The 15107-nt window shown below is 42.4% G+C and overlaps 1 pseudogene; it reads left to right on the top strand.

Annotated features, from left to right (window-relative positions):
- Positions 1-1227: 1227 nt before the first annotated feature.
- The window catches only part of LOC117152976, a 93289-nt pseudogene continuing 79409 nt past the window's right edge, over positions 1228-15107 (top strand).

The following is a 15107-nucleotide window of genomic DNA, read 5'->3' as shown; positions in this document are numbered from 1 at the left end:
TCTTCTAACTCACAGCCAACCTGTGGCGCATACCCACTGACTACATTCATCATCACCCCTTCAATTTCTAGCTTTAGCCTCATCACTCTGTCTGAGACTCTTTTCACCTCTAGAACATTGTTCACAAACTCCCCCTTCAAGATCACTCCTACCCCGTTTCTCTTCCTATCAACACCATGGTAGAACAGTTTGTATCCTCCTCCGATTCTACGTGCCTTGCTGCCCTTCCACCTTGTCTCCTGCACACACAGAACATCTACCTTTCTTCTCTCCATCATGTCTGCCAGCTCTCTGCCTTTCCCTGTCATCGTACCAACGTTAAGAGTCCCTATTCTCAAACCTATGCTCCTGCCTTTTCCCTTCTCTCTCTGACCACGAACTCTTCTGCCTCCCCTCTTTCTTCGACCAACAGTAGTCAAATTTCCACCGGCACCCTGTAGGTTAACAGCATCGGTGGTGGTCGTTGTTAACCCGGGCCTCGACCGATCCGGTATGAAAGTCTTGTGAATGATTCGCATGGTTATTTTGGCAATTTTTACGCCGGATGCCCTTCCTGACGCAACCCTCTCTATTTATCCGGGCTTGGGACCGGCACAGAAATCACTGGCTTGCAACCCCTGTGGCTAGATTGACAAATTTAAGGAACTGATTCCATCTTTTATTTCAGAGCCATGTACCAACACAGAGGAAGGCAGTTATTTCAATGTTACTCCAGCACAAGTGGACTATCTTGTTAATAGTACTGGTGCTTCACTTGGAACAATACTTGATACAGTTGCTCCTCTGAAAAAGAAACTAGTGAGTCAGAGGAAGTTAGTTCCATGGTACAATTCACAAATCCGTAGCTTAAAGCAGAAATCACGTAAGTTGGAAAGGAGGTGGCGTTCCACCAATTTAGATGAATATTGCCTAGCCTGGAAAGATAGTTTAATAATATATAAAAAAGCCCTGCGTAAAGCTAGAACTTCATATTACTCCTCATTAATAGAGGCAAATAAGAACAACCCTAGGTTTCTTTTCAGCACTGTAGCCAGGCTGACAAAGAGTCATAGCTCGGTTGACCCTAGTATTCCCTCAACTCTCAGCAGCAATGACTTCATGAATTTCTTTACAAATAAAATCATAACTATTAGAGAAAAAATTGATCAGATCATCCCTGCATATAGCATGGATTGTACAACAACTCTAGATCCACGCTCGTACTTAGACTGCTTCCTCCCCATAGATCATTCTGAATTAATTTCAGTAATTAATTCCTCTAAACCATCAACATGTCTCTTAGATCCCATCCCGACTAGACTCCTCAAGGATGTCTTACCTTTGATCAGCACGTCCATATTAGATCAGATCAATCTGTCTTTACAAATAGGCTACGTACCACAGGCTTTTAAGGTTGCTGTAGTCAAGCCCCTACTCAAAAAGCCTACTCTGGACTCAGGGGTCTTAGCGAATTATAAACCAATATCCAATCTGCCCTTTATCTCTAAAATCCTTGAAAAGATAGTTTCTAAGCAATTGTACGACCACCTACGTAGCAATAACTTGTATGAAGATTTCCAGTCAGGATTTAGAGTACATCATAGTACAGAAACAGCACTGGTAAAGGTCACTAATGATCTTCTACTAGCATCAGACAATGGACTACTCTCTATACTCGTCATGTTAGATCTTAGTGCTGCATTCGACACTATAGATCACAACATTTTATTACACAGACTGGAACATGTCATTGGAATCAAAGGAACAGCACTAGAGTGGTTTAAATCATATCTATCGGATAGATTTCAGTTTGTACACGTTAATGATGAGTCTTCCATGCACAGCAAAGTCAGCTATGGAGTTCCACAGGGATCTGTGCTTGGACCGATTCTTTTCACTTTATATATGTCCCCTGTAGGCAATATTATTAGGAAACACTCTATAAATTTCCATTGTTATGCAGATGATACCCAGCTATACTTATCTATGAAACCAGGAGAAACTAATCAATTAGTCAGACTTCAAGCATGCTTAAAAGATATAAAGACCTGGATGTCCTCCAATTTCCTTCTCCTAAATCCAGACAAGACAGAGGTTATACTGTTTGGGCCTAAAAATCTCAGAGACACTATGTCTAAACACATTCTCACCATTGATGACTTAGTTCTGGCCTCAAGTAATACTGTAAGAAACCTCGGAGTTATCTTTGATCAGGATATCTCCTTCACTTCATACATAAAAGAAATCTCTAGAACTGCCTTTTTTCACCTAAGAAACATTGCTAAAATTAGGAGCATCCTGTCCCAAAGTGATGCTGAAAAACTAGTCCATGCATTTGTTACTTCCAGACTGGACTATTGTAATTCTTTATTAATGGGATGTCCCAATAACTCATTAAAGAGCCTCCAGTTAATCCAAAATGCTGCAGCCAGAGTTCTGACTGGAATTAGCAAGAGAGATCATATTTCTCCAACGTTAGCTTCTCTCCATTGGCTCCCTGTTAAATCCAGAATTGAATTTACAATTCTTCTCCTAACTTATAAATCCCTTAATAATCAGGCTCCATCTTATCTTAAAGACCTCATAGTTCCTTATCTTCCAAGCAGAACTCTCCGTTCTCAGACTGCAGGTTTACTTGTGGTTCCTAGAGTTTCCAAATGTAGAATGGGAGGCAGAGCCTTTAGCTACCAAGCCCCTCTCCTGTGGAACCAGCTCCCAGTTCAGGTTCGGGAGGCAGACACCGTCTCTACATTTAAGACTAGACTTAAAACTTTCCTTTTTTATAAAGCTTATAGTTAGAGATGGATCAGGTGACTCTGAACCATCTCTTAGTTATGCTGATATAGGTTATTCTGCTGGGGGACCTCTACTGATAAACTGAGCTCCTCTCCTCTCTCCTTTCTCCTGTATCAATGCAAATTCTACCATTTCATGTCATTAACTTTGTGTCTTCTCTCTCCTGTAGTTGTGTTTCCTCCTCTCTGTCTCCCTCTCTCTGTACTTTTCTGCAGGTATCCTCGGCCTGGAGCTGTACATCTCCAGAATCCAGTTCATCTGCCCAATGTTCTTGATGCTTGTTGTTGTCTTTATTGCCTGCTGTTCTTTTCTCTCTTCTCTTTCCACTCACCCCAACCGGTCAAGGCAGATGGCCGCCCACTATGAGCCTGGTTCTGCTGGAGGTTTCTTCCTCTCAAGGGAGTTTTTCCTCTCCACTGTTGCCTAAAGCTTGCTCAAATGGGATTGTTGGGTTTTCTCTATAATTTTTTGTATAAATATTTTCTGTAAGGTCTAAAACCTTACACTGTAAAGTGCCTTGAGATAACTTCTGTTGTAAATTGGCGCTATACAAATAAAATTGAATTGAAAATTGAATTGAAACTGGAACAAAGCCTTTAACATACCACCTGGAAGGTGTGGAGGGATATCAGATCAATCTCTCTTTACTAGCAAGCTATCCCAGGCTTTTAAAGTTGTTGTAGTCAAACCTCTAATCAAAATGCCAACTCTGGACTCAGGGGTTTAGTAAATGATAAATCAATATCCAATCTGCCCTTTATCTCTAAAATTCTTGAAAAGGTAGTTTCTAAGCAATTGTGTAACCACCTGTGTAGGAATAACTCATTTGATTTCCAGTCAGGATTTAAATCATAGTGACTTACCAGTGCTGTTTCTGCACTAACAATCTTTTATTAGCATCAGAAAGTGGACTACTATCTGTACTTGTCTTGTTAGATCTTAGTGCTGCATTTGACACCATTGATTACAACATCTTATTACACAGACTGGAACATGTCATTGAGAATAAAGGAACAGCACTAAGCTGGTTTACATCGTATCAGATAGATTCCAGTTTGTGCATGTTAATGATGAGTTTTCAATGCACACCAAAGTTAGCTATGGAGTTCCACAGGGTTCTGTGCTTGGGCCGATTCTTTTCACTCTATACCCTCTATACTTTTATATGTCCCCCTTAGGCAATATTATTAGGAAATTTCCATTGCTTTGCAGATGATACCCAGCTATACTTATCTATGAAACCAGAAGAAACTAGTCAATTAATCAAACTTCAAGCATGCTTAAAAGACAAAGGCCTGGATGTCCTCCAATTCTCAAAGACAGGTCATTTTGTTTGGTCCTAAAAATTTCAGAGACACTATGTCTAATCACATTCTTACCCTGGATGACTTATTATTGACTTAGTATTGACCTCAAGTAACACTAAGAAATCTCGGAGTTATCTCTGACCAGGATACTTACCATGGCGCCACGTGTGTGGCAGAAAGTCTCAGCAGCTCTGCTTTTTGTGTTCTTTTCTTTGCGTTTTTTAATGTTTTCTTTTATTGTCCTTTTTCAACTTTTTGAGCCGGCCTCGGGGGACCCTTCAGGATGCAGTTCCATTGTTTACACTCGAGACCAGCTGTTAGCTCTTAGCTGAGCCGAGGTTCTCCACGCTGGAAAGCCAGAGATTCCAGCCGAGATACGGAGAAAACGACGATGCTGCAGAGCTGGAGTTAAACGCCGGGAGAGAAGATGGAGGTACAAGCCATATGTACCATCCGTTATAATGGGAAATGTTCGCTCTCTTTCTAACAAGCTGGACGAGCTAACGACGCTAATGCATCTGCAGCGCGTGGGAGAGCAGCCTGCTGTGCTTCACCGAGACGTGGCTCAATCAAGACACACCAAACTCCGTCGTCTCCATTAACGGATTCACGCTGGTGCGGGCGGACCTGAGCGTGGCGCAGAGCGGAAAGAAGAAAAGCGGTGGACTGGCAGTGTTCGTGAACGACAGATGGTGTAACCCGGACCACATCACTGTTAAAGAACAACACTGTAGCAGGGACATTGAACTGGTGGCAGTCAGCGTTCGGCCGTACTACCTTCCACAGGAGTTCTCCTATGTACTGGTAGTCACCGTTTACATCCCTCCATCGGCTGACGCCGCTGTTGCGTGTGAGCGTGTGCACAGCACCGTGTCCCAGCTGCAGACACAACACCCGCAGGCCCTGATTCTCATCTCTGGGGACTTTAACTATACCTGAACCCCCCTCTCCGCCACCCTGCCCAACTTCACCCAGTATGTAAACTGCCACACAAGGGACAATAAAACTGTGGACCTTCTATATGCAAATGTCAAGAACGCATATATTTCTGCCCCCCTCCCCCCTTTTAGGACGCTCTGACCACAACCTGGTTCATCTCTCCCCTGCTTACACTCCAGTGGTGAAACAGCAGACACCACAGGTTAAAACGGTGAAGATCTGGACTGAGGAGGCAACAGAGCAACTAAAGGACTGTTTTAACACTACAGACTGGGAAATTCTCTGCAGTCCACATGGGGAGGACATTGACAGTCTCACACACTGCATCACGGACTACATACATTTTTGTGTGGAAAACACCGTGCCAACAATGACAGTGCTGTGTTTCTCTAACAATAAGCCCTGGGTCACTCTTGAGCTGAAGACCCTACTAAATGAGAAGAAGAGGGCCTTTCTCTCGGGGGACAAGGAGGAAATGCGCAGAGTACAGAGGGATTTGAAATACAAAATCAGAAGGTGCAAAGACAGCTACAGGAAGAAGTTGGAGCATCGTCCGGAACAGAACAACGCCCGTGATGTGTAGAGAGGTCTAAAACACATCTCAGGCCACGGTGAGGCTCGCCAGGTGACCAAGCCTGGGCAAATGAACTGAACCTGTTCTTTAACAGAGTTGATTGAGCAGGAGTACAGGGGGGTAATTTCTGACTTTGTGGGCTGGTGTGAAAATAACCACCTGATCCTAAACACCAGCAAAACAAAGGAGCTAGTTCTTGACTTCAGGAGGTCCCCTCCACCACACACACCGGTGAACATCCAGGGCTCAGACATTGAGACTGTGGACACATTTAAATACTTGGGTCTTCACCTTAACAACAAACTGGACTGGTCTAACAACACGGACGCTCTGTACAAGAAGGAGGAGACTGAGGTCTTTTGGTGTGTGCAGACAGATCCTAAGGACTTTTTATGACACTGTGGTGGCCTCAGTAGTCCTTTATGGAGTTGTGTGCTGGGCAGGGGACAGTACAGGCAGAGACAGGAAGAGACTTAACGAACTGGTGTAGGAGAAAAAGAGCAACTTCAGTGTGAAAGATGATAGGAGATACTAGACAGTACAAGGGTTCATTTGGCTAATGATAAATCACACAGATTAACATTACTAAAGCACGAGATGGCCCTTGACTACCTCTTAGCTAAAACTGGGGGTATATGCCTAACGTTAAACTTAACAGGAGAGGCATGTGTGACTCTCATTCCTGATAACTCTGATAATATCACTAGTGTAATCACAGCACTAGAAAAGATCCAAGATGCTTTTGGTCCTTCTGAATCTGCAGGTTTTAGTTTTAACAAATGGCTCATAGACAATTTTGGTCCTTGGGGTGCTGGAATTGTGCAACTATTAATTCCTGTTGTTGTGTTTGGACTTATGATATGTTTTTGTACTTATTCACTCACTTGCATGCGAGCTCTCATATATAAATGGATAGGAGGAATTCTTGGTCAAGAGCATACATCACTCTATGTAAAAGTACCAACCAACTCCACAGATACTAATGCATTAAACATCAATGCTGTGTCTGAATGGGCCCCGGGAAACCCATTTAGTGAAAGTGACATAGAGGAATGAATGCTAAGTTTTTGTTTTTATTTTAATTTTGGGTTTATGTTATTCTGATCATTATATTGTATCACTATATTTTGTGTATTATTTTCTGTTCATTTAAATTTTTGTTCATTCTTATTTCATTATAAGCTGTATGGTTACTTGCATGTGTTAGGTGGAAGTTGCTCTTTGTGTTGACACTTTGTGTCAAAAGGGAGGAAATGTAGGAGAAAAAGAGCAACTTCAGTGTGAAAGATGATTGGAGATACTAGACAGTACAAGGGTTCATAGATAGGACATGGGTAGGAGAGGAGTTCTTAGTTACAAGGTCACGAGTGAAAACACAGACCATTAGTGGGAATTTATGGTATAAACATTCAGCCTATATGCAGAAGAAATTTATGACTTCCTTATTGTTCACATATACTTAGTGCCTTAGGAATGTTATCTGGAGGTGGCCCTGAGAAGTATAAGTATGAGGGTTAGAGAGAGGTGGAGCAGAAGACATTTACATGATTGTGGTGTTTTCTCCATGCCGGCATGTACGCATTAAACTGAGATGGTTCATCATGCTGAGTCCTTCCTTGAAGTCTACTAAGATTGAGCAATATGTAGAGGAAGAGGAAAATTTTCTACTACATGTTGGAGGTTCCACCGAGATGAACATGCTGCTGATCGACGCCTGAGTCCAGACTGAAGGTTACTACGGGCCCAGGGAAAGTTCCGCTCCGACAAACGGAGGACTGGATTCCCACCTGACGTTGGGACAGGCGGCGGACAGCAGATGTTTCATCCAAACTGAGTGAGTACAGCGTTATGAACCATTTCTTTTAATAGTGATTACCTAGGTTAGGCAAGTCGATAAATCCTGTGTGGTCCGATTGCTGATATTTATGTGATGAAATGGTCGATAAATCCTGTGTGGTACGACAGATAGGCCTATTACTGTGTGGAAACTAATCATGTAAATCCTTTGTGGTCTTGATTGAGGGATATTCTTGGGATCCTGTGTGGAAAGAATATAGTTTTGGTTCGTAGTAGATCCAGTGGGGTCCGAACTGAGTTTTGTAAGAAAAAGGAAAAGTAAAGAAAAAAGGAGACTATATATGCATGTCTATATGGATATAAACGTGTGTACTATTAAATTAAAATTAAAATAATCTTAAAGTATAGAAACCCTGAATAAGAAGTCTGACATATAGCTTTATAACAGTGTAACAGTCTAGGTCCCATATGAATAAAATGGGCGTGTGACTGGAAATAAGTTGTAACAAAATAAGCTTTGTGACGACGTCTTCAGTGTCTAGTTTGTGCATCTTGTGCATTCCATAGGACAGTAATAGACTGTCTGGCTGGGAAGTCGTCCAGAGTTAGTGTATGTGTGATAAGATTTGACCATACGATGAGATGGGAAAATCAGTGTGAATGAATGAAATAGTGTGTGATTGATAAGCCCATTGAATGTTTAAGCACCAGTCCAAGTGAATCTAGAAAACATGGGAAACAAAACGGGGAAATTAGAGAAATTATCTGACCCTCTTACGGGCCCTGCTAAATTAATGGCAGATAAATGGGGAAAAGATGTGGTTGAGGATGTTCCACTTTGGCACTATATCACAAAAGGGGTATTTCCTTTACAAGGCACATTAAGTGTAGATGGTTTAAAACGTTGCAGAATAATATTAGAAGAGAAAGAAGAGGAAGTGAAGAAGAAGGGAAAGAAAGTAGGGAAAGGTAATATAAAGTGGCATGTTTTCCAGAAATGGGAAAGAGAGGCAGACATAAAGGCAGAAAAAGCTGCTGCTGGAGTGATGGTAAAAATGGAAGAGTTAAGCATAGAGGAGAAAAAGAAGGATAAACATAAACGCAGGGACAGAGATAGGGTCCTGCCCCCTCCATATGCTGTCTCCACACCAGGTGCCCCTCCTCCATCAGGAATGCATCCTCCTCAGGCTCAGGCTGGAGCCTCTGCAAGTGGCCATGCACAGAAGGATTCAGAAGAGAAGGAGGAAAGTGAGAAACTCTACCCTGACCTCTCTACTGTTTTAAATACTCCAGAAGCATCTAAAGTACAGATAAAGAAAAAGTCCAGCACTTTGTCTGATTCTACTAGTAAACCTCTGTCTCCTCTAGCAGTCTCATTTGAATATTGGCTCAGGAGCCAGGGTGACAGAAAAGAAATCAATCAATTGCCTATGATGGTTTTCCCTAACCCACAACCTATGCCACAAAATGCTCAAGCACAAGCTAACTGGGATCCAGAGGTATTTGTCTACAGACATTGGCAACCAGACGAGCTGAAGGAAGTGGCTGAGGAGTTACCTGATCCTCAAAAGACTGGTGGGGAAAAATGGGTCACAGCAATGCAGCAATTACTGGCTATGTATAACCCAACATTACAGGAAGTGGAAGCTGTGTGTCGCAGGTTTTTCAAGCTTCGATGGGCCAACATCAGACCTGCTAACTGGTCCACTACTGCACCTGTGGGTTCACCAGCATTCAGCACCATGATGGACACACTGTATGATGCTGTGAAGGTTGCCTTCCCTTTGAGAGTCTGCTGGCCTGAGATTCACAACACCAAGCAGAAGGAAGGTGAGTCAGCTACTGACTATCGTACCCGTATGGAAAGTATTTTCTCAGCTCATTCAGGTATTGATCCAAGTAATCCTGCACATGGTCATCTGCTGAAAACTGCCCTGGTGAATGGTCTTCATCCTGATCTGAAGAGCCGTGTCATGATGTCATGCGTAGGCTGGGAAACAGAGACTTTGGCAACTGTGTGGACACATGTCTTACATGCTGAGAGAAACAAGGTGGACTATGACAACAAACAGGTAAAGAAACTCCAAAGTGCTCAGTTGATGTTCTATCAGCAGGGTAGTGGGAAAAGTCCTGGACATAGACCACTACAACACAGCAGTGCCAGAGGAAGAAACAGAGGAAGAGGGCAGTCAGGGCCGTATAACAGGCTGCATGGACGGAACCAGATGGATAATCAGAGTAACCTGCGATGTTACACCTGTGGAGGTTTTGGACACATGTCCCGAGTCTGTCCAACAAACAGAGGAAATGCTCAACAAGAAGAGAGCAACAGAGAGGGATCTTGGCCATACGCACCTCCCCAGGGCATTGCAGTTCACTCACCAGGATTCCAGGCACCTCAGCAATAGGAAGCAGCGGGGGCAGGTCAGAGCAGTAAGCAGCACGTTGACACACTTACAGACACAGTTCTTAATGACACCACAACTATTACATATAGTCAGTATTTACAGTTAACATCTAATTATAAAACACCACCTAGATTAAACCTCACTATACAAGGGAAAAGTGTGATGTTCCTTGTAGATTCAGGCGCAGAAATTTCTGTGATTCAATCTAAAATATTTCCTAGTGCTCCAAAAACAACAAATTATCTTAAAACAATAGGAGCATCAGGGGTTCCTGGATTTGAACCACTATCTGAGCCTTTAACTGTCTGTTTTGGAGATTATATAGGTGAACATGTATTCCTCATATCTGATGTTTGTCCTGTTAACTTGATGGGTCGTGATCTCATGTGTGCATTAAGTCTTGAGGTTCAGTGTGAACCTACTGGAATTAAAGTAACATGTGCAACTGCGGGTCTATATCCCATCTCCTTATCAGCAGTTCATAGTTCAGAAACAGACATAATACTTATGACACTGACATCAGAAGATGAAGCTCTGCTTTCATCAGTACCGGACAAATTGTGGACTACAAGCAAATTTGATTTTGGAGATATGAAGGGTGCAACTCCTGTTGTTGTACAGCCAAAATCTAGTTTTAGACCATGTAAACAACAATATCCACTGAGTCCTGAAGCTGTTGAAGGCATTGCTCCTGTCATCCAATCACTGATAGATAAAGGTGCTATAGTGGAATGTCCCCATTCACCATGCAACACTCCCCTCTTGCCTGTAAAGAAACCAAATGGGGGCTGGAGGCCAGTTCAAGATCTTAGGGCTGTGAATGAAGCAGTTCACCATCCGGCTCCAACAGTGCCGAATGTAACCACACTGATGTGTCAGGTTCCAGGGAATGCCTGTTGGTTTTCTGTTATTGATTTGGAAAATGCATATTTCAGTATTCCTGTTCATCCTGATTCACAATTCTGGTTTGCTTTCACTTTCAATGGTAAACGTTATACTTGGACGCGGCTAGCCCAGGGATTTTCTTCCAGTCCCACCTTGTTTGCAATGGCAGTGGCAGAAAATCTCTCACACTGGGTGCCACCATGTAAGAGTACATTAATCAGTTATGTGGATGATCTCTTACTATGTTCAACATCGAAGCATGCATGTGAAACTGACACTGTGTCTTTACTTTGTTTTCTGGCAGAAAACAGCCACAAGGTTGCGAAAGACAAATTACAATTTGTCTCGCAATCTGTGCGCTACCTTGGCCATACTATAACTCCGGAGGGTCACAAATTGGGTCCTGACGCATCCAGGCAAAACCAAAGAATAAAAAACAAATGATGTCTTTTTTAGGTCTAGTAGGCTATTGCCGTCCATGGATTCAAAATTATGCGGAGATCTCCCAACCCCTGTATGACATCACATATGGGGGAAACCATATGGCCATGACTGACATTCTGACTTGGACTACAGAAGCGGAGACTGCTTTTACTGACTTAAAACAAGCTCTTGCAAGCACACCGTGCTTAGGACTTCCAGACCATACAAAACCGTTTAATCTTTTTGTGTCTGAACGTGATGGATTTATGTCAGCTGTTCTTACGCAGCTCCATGGTGACAAACAGAGACCTGTGGGTTATTATTCCAAACGCCTCTCAACTACAGAGAGAGGAATGGTTGCATGTTTGAGAGCAGTAGCGGCAGCTACTGAAGCCGTCTTGGCTACAACAGACATTGTTGCTATGTGTCCATGAGAGGACACATTCTTGTTCCACATGCAGTGCACTCCCTTATTCTTCAAGCAAAAACAGCTCATCTTTCACCAGCTAGGCTATTGCATTGGCAAAATGTCTTACTAACCATGTCTCATGTCACTCTTAAAAGGTGCACTGTTCTTAATCCGTCAACTTTACTCCCTACAGCTGAAGATGGAGAACCACACTCATGCTTGGAAGTAGTGGAAATGACATCAACTCCACGTGATAAGCTGTTTGATACACCTTTGTGTAATCCTGACTGTGTGTTTTTTGTGGATGGATCTGCAATGAGAAATCCTTCAGATGGCTTGCCTTGTGTTGCTTATGCTGTCTGTAGCGACATTGAGGTGCTTGAAAGTGCCAGATTACCTGTTAATTTGTCTGCTCAAGCTGCAGAATTGTTTGCTTTAACACGTGCTTTCATTCTAGGAGCAGGGAAAAACATCACAGTTTACACTGATTCACAATATGCTTTTAATGTGTGTCATAACTTCTATGCTTTGTGGAAAAATCGAGGTTTTCTAACTTCTACGGGTAAACCTATTGCTCATAGGATTCTCATTATTAACCTTCTGAATGCATTACTGCTTCCTGCATCAGTAGCAGTATGTAAGTGTCAAGCTCACACAAATGCAAAAGATTCAGTGTCACGTGGGAATGCTGTGGCGGATGCAGCTGCAAAAGCAGCATCACTCTCTCCTGTCTCCCCAATTCTGCAAATGCCCGTTTCTGTCCAGGATGATGTTTTTTCCCTTAATGATGTCTCTTTGTTGCAAGCAGGGACTGATGCTGGCGAACAAGCTTCTTGGACAAGGAAGGGTTGCAAAAAACTTTCCTCAGGTGTCTGGGTGAATCCAGAGGGTCTCCCAGTACTACCGAGATCCATTTTTCCTTTCTTAGCAAAGTTGAGTCATGGTCCTGACCATGTGTCAAAACGGGGGATGATGGATATTGGAAATAGACTGTGGTATGCACCAGGTTTTTCGGTTTTTGCTGATAATTTTTGTAGGAAATGTGTAATTTGTGCTACAACATTGGTAGAACTAAAGAGATGTCTTTTTCAGCACATCCAAAAGCTGAAGGTCCTTTTGAGCATTTAATGATGGATTTCATTGAGTTAACACCATGTTCTGGCTACAAATATTGCCTAGTGATAATAGATATGTTTTCAAAGTGGATTGAATGTTTTCCATGTAAAAATGCATCAGCTATTTCAGTAGCAAAGGCATTGCTTAGGGAGTATATCCCTCGATGGGGTCTACCCTCACGTTTAAGCAGTGACAATGGCTCACATTTTGTAAATAATGTCATACAGAGCCTGTCAGAAAGTCTTCAGATAAATCTGAAAACGCACTGTGCCTACCATCCAGCTAGTGGTGGTGCAGTAGAAAGAGCAAATCAGACTCTTAAAACTAAACTGACAAAACTGATGGCTGAAACACAGTTATCGTGGGTTAAAGTTTTACCCTTGGCATTAATGTTTATGAGGGGTCGCCCACATAAAGCAACAGGACTCTCTCCATATGAAATACTCACTGGTCGACCTATGAGAATGACTAATACACCGTTTCCCCAAAATAGGTTGACTTTGGCAGGCATGGATGATGAGATGGTAAACTACTGTTGTGCTCTAAACCGTGCTCTAAAGCTTATATTTCCTAAGGTCAAAGCTGCCCTTCCTGAGCCTGCAGTGGGGCAACTCCACAACATACAGCCAGGGGACTGGATTGTAGTGAAAGACCTGAGAAGGAAGCACTGGCACCAGCCTCGGTGGAGAGGACCATATCAAGTGTTGCTGACCACACCAACTGCGGTCCGGGTGGCAGAGAGAGATACGTGGATTCATGCATCTCACTGCAAACCAACAGAGATGTTCTCTGAAAGTTCTATCCGTGCTAATAGTTGGTATTCTTACATTCAGTGGCAGAAAACTAAGTTGTATGGACCAAAGTCCAATGTCTTAGCCATCCAAGGACCACCTGCAAATTGGCATTCAATGTTTGAATTGGAAACAAGACCATGTCCCTGTTTAGATCCTGTTATTAGTCTAGTACAGTCTTTTTCAAGGTATAAAGAGATGAGTGCTACCTTAAGAGAATACTGTAACTAAACTCAACTCAAGCTGATCCTGTAGAAACTCCTATTCAGGAGGCAAACATTACACACTCCACATGTTTATGTTCAAATGGTGATGGACAATTTATGGGTTTGTCAAGATGTGAGAAACCTGTTGCTGGTCTGACAACCAAGATAACTGTTTCAACTTCTCGACCAGTAAACATCACCTTCAAAGATGGACAGATTGTCTCTGTATATAATTCTCTTCATGCTCCTGCATATAAGGGTATACCACCTATTGAAAATTTCTATTGGTTTTGCGGAGCTCAAGCATTTTTATTCTTGCCATCAGGTTGGTCAGGATGTTGTTACTTTGTCAACTTGACAATAGTGAATTTAGCCTTAGTTCCAGTAACCATAGAAAATACTATGAACCATGTCCACAAAAGAGAAATGGAACAATTTGCGAACATTGACTCATATCATTGGCGTGTAGACTTCAAGGAAGGACCCAGTGTGATGAACCATCTCAGTTTAATGCGTACATGCCGGCATGGAGAAAACACCACAATCATGTAAATGTCTTCTGCTCTACCTCTCTCTAACCCTCATACTTATACTTCTCAGGGCCCACTCTACATAACATTGCTAAAGCACTAAGTATATGTGTACGATAAAGAAGACATAAATTCTTCTACATATAGGCTAAATGTTTATACCATAAATTCCCACTACAAGTCTGTGTTTTTTCACTCTTGACCTTGTGACCCAGAACTCCTCTCCTACCCATGTCCTATCTATGAACCTTGTCCTGTCTGGTATCTCCTATCATCTTTCATACTGAAGTTGCACTTTTCTCCTACAAACAACACCTTTTTGTGAAGCTTCTGGTAACCTTTAATTGCTGCTATGTAGAGAGCATTCTGACGTACTGTTTGGTTTGCTAGCTGCACAATCACAGATGAGAAAACCACTCCAGTGAAATTATCGCCACAAATCGGGGACACTACAGTTACATATACTGGCAAGAAAAAGTATGGGCACCCTTTGGGATTACATGGAGTTTTGCATGAATTAGTCATAAAATGTGCTCTGATCTTCATCTAACTCACAACAATACAAAAACACTGCTGAAAATAATAGAACACAAACATTATATGTTTTCATGTTTTTATTGAACATAACATGTAAACATTCACAGTGCAGGATGGAAAAAGTATGTGAACCCCTAGCCTAATGACTTCTCCAAGAGCTAATTGGAGCCAGGAGTGAGCCAATCAGTGTGATGATATTGGATGTGTTGCTGAAAGCTGTCCTGCCCTTTAAAAACACACACCAGTTTTGGGTTTTCTGGTTTCAAGAAGCACTACCTGATGTGAACCAACCGTGTGATATAAAGATGACAGCAAGAGCACAGCGCAGAATGCTGAATGAGGTAAAGAATCCTAGAGTGTCAGCTAAAGACTTACAGACATCTCTGGCACATGCTAACATTTTTGTAGAC

The sequence above is a fragment of the Anabas testudineus genome, chromosome 17 (assembly GCF_900324465.2).
Source record: "Anabas testudineus chromosome 17, fAnaTes1.2, whole genome shotgun sequence".
Classification (NCBI taxonomy): domain Eukaryota; kingdom Metazoa; phylum Chordata; class Actinopteri; order Anabantiformes; family Anabantidae; genus Anabas; species Anabas testudineus.
Note: the sequence above shows the minus strand (reverse complement) of the source record. Positions and strands in the feature narration are given on the sequence as shown.